Consider the following 10,294-nt stretch of genomic DNA (forward strand, 5'->3'; position numbering starts at 1 on the left):
TGAGGATTCTGAAAGAGGTGGTTGTTCAGTGGCCTGAATGCGATTTTGAAGAGTTAGGTCTCTAGCAACTCTCATACTGACCCGCCATGGGCCATGGTTTGCGCATCTCCCCAGAGCCCTGTGTGCTGGGAAAACTTAGCCTTATAAAACTGAAAACAACAAAATGTTCCTGGGTTATTTATAAATGAACCCCAGCCCTCGTTGGTTCTGTACGGCTGTTTGACTTTCTCCAAGGAGCCCAAAGGACTAGAAGAGGGGATCTTTCTTCCTCATGGGGCTCAAGCGGGCAGATGTTAGTTTCCCCCATTTCACAGCGTTGGTGCCCAAGTCCTGGGCAGCCTCCTTGTCTAGTGTTTCCCCAGACTGAGAAAATGCCCCAACATCCTTTCCTTTTGTTTTTTGAATAGCTTTTGTTTTGTGAAATGTGAATGAACCATTTCACTTTTGGTTTCTTCCCTGTTTCACTTTCTTTCTGTCTTTGCCAAGGTCCCCGGGAAAAGAGTGAGAGGGAGGGATCAGATGTTTCCTGTTATCTCGGAAATGATGTCCATCCCTCACTCCCAGTTTCTTTCAAATTTACAAATACAGAACTGCCCAGCCCAGCCCCGGGGGATTGCTAGGGCTCCCCAGAGACTGTGCCCAGCCAGCGGAAAGGGGCCACCTGCTTCCCCTCAGAGCAGTCTGCCTAGTCCCCTGATAGCCTGGTCTAGAGAAGTGTCTACAGGGCCCCTAAAAACAACAACTCGGTGGTGACACAGTGTTAGGGCTGCCCAGGAGCTCTGCTTCCAAATGTCATGAGCAGACACGGGAGGCCCAGGGATATTGAGTGGCTTCCTCGAAGACACCTGGAGAGAATGAGAAGCTGGACCTTTGGAATGTTAACACTGTGCTCTTTCCAGGCTCAAACCCTTTGAAGTCTGAATTCTCAAGGTCAGGCTGGAGGCAAAGCAGAGGAGGAGGGTTTCAAGAGCTGCTTAGGTACAGGCTGGGGTAAACTCTGCTCTCAAGCGGCAGCCCCTGCTTTCAGCCTGGAAGCCCAGCCTGCGATTAACCTGGGTGCTGTGGACATGCAACCACACCGTGCTTTGCAGAGCTGAGCTGCACAGACCTCTGAGCATTTTTGATAAAAACTATATGCCGGACTGGAGGAGGCCGCCCACTGCCTGGCTTACAAATAGTGTCTCTGTCCCGGTGGCCTCCGGCACCGTCTAGTAGCGGCTGTGGCAGCGGGAGCTGCAGCTGAGCGCAGGGTGCAGAGTTTAACCCAAACTCCCTGCAGAACGCACGCACCACCCCAGCCCCGCCCTCCAGGCCTTTGCTGTGGACACGCAGCATTTGGGGATTCCACAGGAAGTTGTTTATCATTTGGCACAGGAGAATTCTGTCTTCTACAGTGACACCACCAGGGATCCCGTGGCAGGGTCTTGGGGGTCCTCTTATCCTACGCTGATGGAAATGGGTGTAACCCTCATGTCCCATGCTCTTGGCAGCCTGAGAGTACACGAGTGTGTGGATGTAGCTCCCTGAGTGGTGGCCATCTCAGCCCCACCTGTGCGAGAGCAGCCGCTGGCCCTCGTCGGGTCCCCTCCGAGCGTGTTCTCCCTCATTATGGCTTCTTGTCTCCTATTCCTCCATGGTTGGGAAACAGCCTGAGCCTCACCATGGACCTCACAGGCTGGAGGCTGGAGACTAATTCTGTCACATTTGGTCTACATGGCACAGAGCCCAGCTTATCTTTAATGAGCCCTTCCTCTGGCCTCTGACCCAGTCTCTCACATCCACACCTCAGTGAGGGTCCCACGACATGCCCAAAGCCACACTCCAGTCCCCCTCCACTGGCTTAACCCCTCCCTCCTCCCCCCAAATCAGTCTCCACACGGCGGCACCCTGAGCTGGTGGTGCATGCGGAAGTCCCAGCCAGCCTCTCACACCTCCTCTCCGCCCAGCTGGAACATTCCTACGACCTTTGTCTTCTCTGTCCTTCTCTTAAGTACAGGCTGTGGGGGTGGGTCATCTGAAAAGGGACTGGAAACCGAGGAGACCAGAGGGCCAGCCACGTGTGCCTAAGCTCTGTGTTTGCCCCCTAGAAGTCCATGTAGGGACTTCTCCAAGGGCAGGAATGCAGCAAGGCCCTTCCAGAGCTGGCGTCAAGCCTCTGTCTGCTCCTCTGTCTGCTCCTCTGGCCTCCTGCCCCTTGGTTCCAAGAGCCCTCCACCCCGAAACACCCCTCCTACCCTTTGGTAATTTTTGGCAGGCAGAATTCTACGAGGTGTACCCTAGTGTACACACCTGGTATAATGCCTGGGACTGTGAATCTGATAGGTCACATTCAATGGCAGACTCGACTTTAGAGAGGGGATTATCCTAGTGACCTGACCTCATCACAGGAACTCTGAAAGTAGAGAGTTTACTTGTGCTGGTGGCAGAAGGAGGAAGTCAGAGATTCAAAGCACGAGGAAGATCCAAGGTGCTCTTGTCGGCTGAAAGATGGAGGGGTGACGTGAAGAGGAACGTGTGTGGCCTCGGGGAGCAGAAAGCAGCCGCCAGCTGACAACCAGCAAGGAAGTGGGGGTCTCAGTCCTACAACTGCAAGGACCCGATTCTGCCAACCCTGGCCAACCAACAATCAGAACGGATGTGGAAGCAGGTTCCTCCCGGAGCCCCCGACGAGAGCTGAGCCTGGCCCACACCCCATTTCAGCACCTGAGACTCTGGACTTCTGACCTACAGACCAGACAGAGAGCTGATAAATGGCCATTGTTTCAAGCCATTAAGTTTGTGGTACAGGCACCTCTCCCACATGCACACACACTTTTTGAAAGTTCTCATTATGTAACTTCCCGTTTACAAAAGACCCATTTTCGTTAACCAAAAGAAATCCGAAGAGAACGTTCACCTTCACGAAAAAAGGTGATAATAGCGTTCGGTGCTTGTTTCTCAGGAAGCCCTTACAGAGGCAGCGAGCATGGCACTCCTGCGACTGCGTGTCCGCGTGAGTTTAGGTGTCGGGTGTTATTTGGTATTATTGTTAGGTTATTCTGGGGGTCTGGGAACTGCTCAAAAACTTTTTCATAGAAATTAATGGTAATTGCTGCTTCCCTTTACGCCATTTCGGCGTGTGAAAAGTTTCACAGGAATGCTACTTTCAGCTAGCGGAGGGAACCTACAATTTGTTGCACAGCAAAAGGTAACTATAGCCATGGATTTGTCCTTTTGTCAATCAACAATTTTCTTGATTGGCAACACCTGGCAGACATTCACCAGGCGACGAGAAAGAGATGGAAGGGAACTGAGGTGGTCGTGGTATAGGGATACTGGGAAAGCGGATTTCAAAACTGAATGCAATGTGACCTGGCTTGATACGCGCACACGCACACACAAGGGGTTCCCAACCGGAGGTGATTTTGCTCCCCAGGGATCATTTGTCATTCTCGGTGGTCACGACTTGGGGGGTGCTGCGGGCCTCTAGTGGGTAGAGCCCAAGGATGCTGCTAACATCCTACAGTGCTCAGGACAGTCCCCACAACCAAGAATTGTCCAGCCGAACAGTAAGGGTGCACACACACACACACACACACACACTACCAGCCACGATCAAGAGGCAGTGCAACATAAGGGCCATCACACAGTCAGGTTCAGGGCCCAAGGACTGCATCATCGTTAGCAAGAATCTGGGACCAGCTGCGAAATGGGATAAGCACAGCCCCTAGCATGCAGGATGACAGGCACACGGAGCGCACAGAACAGAGAAGTCGCCTAACTCGAGCGTTTACAGGAAATGTCTACAGGGCGCTATCCTTGTGTCATAGGAGCTGACGCAATTTTTGTTGACTTGCCTGTATTGTCCAAATTTTACATTACGGACATATTCGAAGAAAGCTGAGTGAGATTCTACACAACAACCAGCCTGTACTCTTCCAAAGTGTCCAGGTCTTGGAAAGGGCTGAGGGTGGTTCAGATTGAAGAAGACCGAAGAGACCTGCCCACCAAATACGAGGCGTCATCCCAGTTTACCAGGACAACCAGAGACTTCCGGAAGTGGGCGGCATATCAGATGACGGTGTTGCGACAGTGTGACTATGCCGAAACATGGTAACTATTGTGGTTGTGTAAGAGACGTCATTTTTCTTAGGAGCGACATGTTTATTTAAGTGTGAAGGGTTATGACCTATGTAACTTACTCTCAAATGATTCAGAAAAAAACTTGCGTGCGTGTGTTTATACACACATGAGAGAGAGTAGAGTGAGAGCAAATATGGCAAAATGTTAACTATTGGTGAATCTGAAGGAAGGGTATATGTGAGTGTTCATTGTACTTTTCTTGTGAGTATTCTGAAGCTTCCATTGTCAAAAACAAAAAGAAAAAGGCTACGAACAAGATATCCCTTTCTCAGACACCACGTGGCCTGGCCCGATATTACATTCATGGCCTCATGACCCGGCAGTACCGAAGTCCATGCGTAGTAAGTGGATAGATCCATGGTATTCTGTTCATACAGTGGAACACCGCGGGGCAGCAGTGAGTGACCGTGGACAGCTGTGGGCTCCAGCAGCCAGGAGACAGCGGGACACAGCAGCAGGGTTCATTCACATAATGAACAAACAGCAGCCACCCAGGCAGCGCCAAAACACTGTTTTGGGCTGCGAACGCGGGCGGTTGCCCGCAGAGACAGGCAAGGAAGTGGTTACCGCAAAGGTGGACGTCGTGCTTACCTGGGGTGGGGTCACCTGGACTCATTTTATAAATAATCCCACAAATATACAGTGTACCTTTTGTGTTTTACACACATGGCAGCTGTAAACATCCTACCAGGATTCCCACTCTGTGTGAGGTGAGCACTGAGTGTCTGGGCCCCGCCCCTGTGTGTGGCACTGACAGTGTCCAGGCCGCCTGGAAGGGCCTGGGGGTCTGTTAGGGGAAGGGCTGGGGAGCGGTGGGGAGGGAAAATGGGGAAGACGCCCTCATAGCTTCGCGAGATCGGCCTGGGGCGCCCTCTGGTGGTGGCCGCCGGGAGTAAGGCTGGCAGAAGTGCAGGCTCTCCCCGGCTCACCGGTGCCTCCTTCCGCTTTCTACATCTCCGACCCTGTCGTTCATGCTTCCTCCAATGCTCACGACCTCTTCCTGGGCTTCGCCTCAGTAAAAGCTGAACACAGACTCCCGTCTCTCAGGGAGGCTTTCCCCATCAAGGCCGCCCACCTCTGACCGCTCCCCCCATTGGCCTTTCTTTGCAGTTGGAACACAGTTAATCAGTACATACTCTCGGTCAGCGTCAGGTTGTTTCACGTGTGTGGTGACGGTGATGGTGACGAAGAGCGATGGCCGCCATTTACAAGGGCCTCTTACCTGCTGGCACTGTGCTACTGGCTCCAGGCGACTGATACTTCCCCCCCCCCACCCCCCACCTAAGCACTTCATTCATGTATGTGGTCGGTCCTTCAGCAGGCATTTATTTATGCATTTATCTATATTCTAATATCACCTTCCTCTCTTTGCCCCTGCGGCTCTAAGGACTCATTGGTGCCCAATGTCCTTGAATAGACCCCTCTCTGAAATGCCTGGAGTGGTTGCGGATTGTCTGTTAAGCCATCATAAGCAGGTAGCATGATTGGACAAAAGGTGTTGAGGAAACTGATCGACTATTATGTAAATTGTAGGAAGATTTCAACAGCACGCGGCATAATAACGAATTGTAACGTCACTTTCCTGACGCCATTCCAGTTAGTCCTCTGTTTTAAGGGCTCTTTCACCAGTCCACGCATCCCGAGGAGAGACAGAGGACCCCCTCACGTCCTTACCTTCAACTCTCTCGTCAGATCCGGCTGCCCAGCATTCCTCTCTCTAACCCCTCACAAGCGCTCCTTCCTTGACTCCTCCTCAACCACCTTATTGTGTTTCCCAGAAACTGAAAACGGTGCCCTCGCTGGCCCGTCACGGGACTCGCTCTCCCACAATCCATCTCCAAATGCGCCCCAGCATGTGTCATCTGGATACTCTTCTGCTTAAACTTCCTAGGGATTCTCTGTGGCATAGAGAACAAGGACGTATTCTGGAACGTGAGATGGAAACGCCCCAGATACGGTCCCTGCCGCGCGCTCTCTCTCAGATGAGAAAGGGAGTAGAGTACATGTCCCATAAATCAGACGCCACCCACCAGGCCGGAGGCAGACGCCGCCATTCCAACATGTTTATATTCCTGTGGCGACGTGTACGTCAAAAGACAACGTAGTAAGAGTTATAGATCAGTTCCCGTCGGGTGAGGTCCAACATGCATTTATTAAGCACCTGCCCTGGGTCAGTCTCCGAGGCAACGGGAAACAAAGTCAGTGGCTGCTGCTCCCAGGGGTTCACGGGTGATGGGGAATGGCCGGGTGTGGTGTGTAGGGACTCTAAGTGAGGTCGCAGAGCATCATGGGAGTCAGTGGGTCGGGGAGGGGTCTCGAGAGGGAGTGGGAGCAGGATCCAATCTAGGCAAGAAGTACACAGGCCCAGGGCCCACTAGGAAAAGGTCAGGGAAGATCAAAGAGCCGGTCAGAGGGAGAGGAGTTGGCCTTGCTCGTGAGTTGTGACACAGCCTGTGAGACCCATCAGAGGCTCCGCAGGGGCAGACGGAGGAGGAAACCCAGGCAGGGCGGCTGCCTGCCACCCCCTCCACCTCGAGCCAGCACTCTGGGGCCTGACAACCCCAAGAGAGTCTGAGTTCAGGTCCCTGCCATTCAGCCAGCATATCCTGCTATGTGGATCTGGGAGGATGAGTGACTCATGGACTTTACCCTCAAGGAGTTTAGGACCAGCCTGAGGATAAGATAAGCAGAGAGCCTGGCTCGTGCTGGCTCTCTCTCCTTTGGGAATGAGATAAGAGGCCGGTAGGAGAGGTCCAGAGCGGCTGCCGGTAGAGGTGGGGGAGCAGATGCTTCAGAATCATAGGAGGGGCATCTGGGCCGGTTCTCAGCAGCTGGGCAAAGCTGCATGTGGGAAGGGACAAGTGAGAATGCTGTAGGGACTAGAGCAGCAGGCAGGAGGCTCGTCAGCTGCATAGAGTCCTCAGAGAGAGAAGGCCTGACTTACACCGTGACTTTAGCAAAACGCTCACCCCCTCGGAGCCTGAATCCTCATCTCCCAAACAGGTCCGCAAGAGTTACCTTGCAAGGTGGCCAGGATGATTCCAGGCGACTGATGTATGCCAGTGCCCGGCACGCAGAAAGGGCTCGAGGACCATTTCCTGTGATGAAGCGATCTGGACTTTATTCCTAGGTCCATGTTTCCAATTTAAAAGTTTTTATTTCTTTTCGCAGCAGAAACCTCTTTGTTCAGGGGAAATTTCCCCCAGAATGGCACTGTCTAAAAGCCCAGCAGGAGTGAGGCCCCCGTGGGGCCACGGTCTCGTGCACTCGGCTGCCGCCCCCACCACCACCAACCAGAACTGGGCCGGGGGACCCGGGAGTCGGGGAACAAGACTGACAGGAGAGAGGGCCGAGGGGCGAGCAGAGCGGGAGGCTGGCTCAGGCTCCCTGTGTTGGGCAGGGAGCCTCCGGCACAGACCGGGGCCAGACTCCTTGGCCGCACTGGATGTTGGTGGCGCTTTCTCAGAGTGGAAGATGGAGGCTGAGCATCTGGTTGAACATTCATTGAGCACACACACCTGGGCTTCGCCTGGGCTGGGGCTGAGCTCGCAGCGGGTGGGGAGGACGGAAACCCTGGGTGACTGCAGCGCTCGGGGGAAGCACAGGGTGCTAGGGGTGCCCGGGCAGGCACTTAGGATCAAGTGGGCTTCCAGAAGCCTTCCTGGAGGTCGTAAAGGCTTAGATAAAGCTTGGAATGGTTAGTAAGCGTGAGCCTGGCGGAAAAGCTGGGAAGGGTGTTCCAGGCAGAGGGAACAGCATGGGCAAAGCACAGAGGCTTGCGGCAGCGCAGTCAGTACAGGTGGGACCTAACGATGGGGAATGGAAAGGCAGGAATGAGATAGGCGGGCGTCGGGCCTTGAGCGATACACTGGGGTAGCCACTCCTCATTGCCCACGGGACACCCCCCAATGCCGGCCTTCCCCAACAGGTCCTGGTGGCTGGCATTGAGGCGACATACCTGTGACCTATGGAATTGGCAGCCAGAGGGGAGACGAGAGCACTGGCTGTCAACTCATAGGTCAGAGCCCTGTGCACTCGGTCTCGGCAGGCTGCCCACGGCCCACCACCCGTCGCCATCCTGAGCCTGGGAGCACGGCCGGGGAGGTTGCTGCTGGCCTGCTGGGCGGCGGCTGCCTCTGCTTCTCCGTGGGGACTGGCCCGCACCCCAGATAACAGCAGCCCCACTGGAATGAGTGGGCACTTCCACATGGAGTTGCTGTTACAGGGGGTGGGAGCCATTTGGAGGCCTGGGCCCTGCCCACCTGGTCTCTCCCTTCGGGCAGAGGTCTAGGGAGTACTTCGTGCCCAGCCACCTGGGCCTCATGGCCCCGGGTCCGTGGGCTTTTTATTGAGACTCCTTATCATCCAGAGCCCACTCCTCCTGTGGGCGAAGTCCAGCCGCAACCCCCATGAGCTCATAAAGCCGGGAGTGGCTCTCATTTACAGCTCCGGGGCAGCCTTTGCCCCATCTGACACCCACACCCTTTGTCCCCAAGTTCCTGGTTTCCTCCTTTCTTTCCCAACCAGAGCCAGGCTCCAGTTACAGTTTTGGCTGCTGCGGCCTCCGTCCTCTGCCCTTTGCCCATCCTTCCTGCCGCAGCCCCAGGGCAGAGGGACAGAGAGGGACGGCAGGGCTCCTGCTGTCTCCAGGGACCTCCGAATGCCCAGAGTCCTGAGGATGGCCCCATAGAAGATGAGACTGAGAGAGAAGGGTGGGGGCGCAGGGGAGACAGAGAAAGGGGGAGACTGGGGCAGAGAGGCCAAAAGAGAAGCAGATGGGAAGGGCGGGTGGAAAACCGGAAAGGGGCAGAGCAGACAGAGAAGGGCGAGGTGGAGGGAAACCGGGGGAACAGGGGACTTGAGAAGATGCGGATGCACAGACCTGTGCGCAGAACGCTAGGAACAGGGCTGGAAGTAGCCACCCGTCCGGAAGAGCACTCAGCACCTCGTGACCTGAAAGCTGGGTGACCTTGAGCATGTGGCTTAACCTCTCTGAGCTGCTGCTGTTGGTTCCTCATATGGACATTAGGGTTTGTGATGCCACCATCCTACTGGCCTAGGTTGGTGGGAAGCCACCCTCACGTCGACCTTTGGGTCTGTCCCTGCTGTGGAGAGAGCGGGGAGCTGCTGGCTGGGGTCCGTGAGCTGGCCCAAGGCCCCTGGGAGCAGACCTTTTCTCCTGCAAAGTGTGTCCTCATACCCCCAGACAGGCGCTGGCCCAAAAAGATTCAGTGACAGGTTCCAGTGCTGGTCCTGCCAAAGGGACATTTCAGAAAGAGGAGCTTTTAGAGTGGACGTGGGCCATGGCCCCCTCCCTTTCCTGGCAGTGGACACACTGGCTCAGAGAGGCACAGTAGGCTGCCCAAGGTCACAGAGCGGGGCTTCGAGGTCTGTCCCGCCTGGTAACCTCCCTGAAGTGACGTCCTCCCAGGACGCAGTCAAGGTGGGATGGTGGGGGGACCCTGGGCAGTAGTCCTCCACCTGGGAGGACAGGCCTGTGAATGAAGACACCAGAGCTGGTGACGCCCCCTCCCCCAATCCCAAAGCCCAGCAGGTCCTCCCGAGGATGCCCAGGTGAGAACGAGTGCTCGTCCTGGCAGAGGCAGTGGTACGGGGATGCCATGGCCCATCAGGAGTCCTGCTCCCTCGTCCCGAGGTGGAAACTGAGGCCCAGGCCACGGGTCGCCCAGTGGTTGCCTAGGCACCTTCCTTTTTTCCTCAGAAAGGCTGGGGACCCTGGCAGAGAGGCAGCTGGGCTCAGGAGTACCTGGGGCAGCGGGGTGGCAGGGGTCTGGCCGCCTGGGCAGGCTCTTACCTGGATTCCTGGCTGGCCCTCGGGCACAAGGAGGAAGTGAGGACGCCCTGCGCCCAGCGCCTTTTGAGCCGTTGGCCCAGCCCCTGGCGGCAGTTAATGATTATCCTGCCGTCTGTCAATATCGATCACAAGTGCGGTTCGAAGGGCAGGAAGCCCTGGACTGTGCCCGGGCAGGGTGGGGCGGCTCCAGGAAGCATCAGGCTGAGTTCCTGTCTGGCTTTCCCGGGGGCATCAAACCCCAGCCTTCCAGAGTCTGTCGCCTTCCTGGCCCTTTTCCCCTCAGCTCAACCTGCTGCCCCCATGACCTCAGGGAAAGTGAGGACCCCAGGTCCACCAGCTTAAAACTTCTGCCTTCTT

The sequence above is a fragment of the Rousettus aegyptiacus genome, unplaced genomic scaffold (genome assembly GCF_014176215.1).
Source record: "Rousettus aegyptiacus isolate mRouAeg1 unplaced genomic scaffold, mRouAeg1.p scaffold_m13_p_5, whole genome shotgun sequence".
NCBI lineage: Eukaryota > Metazoa > Chordata > Mammalia > Chiroptera > Pteropodidae > Rousettus > Rousettus aegyptiacus.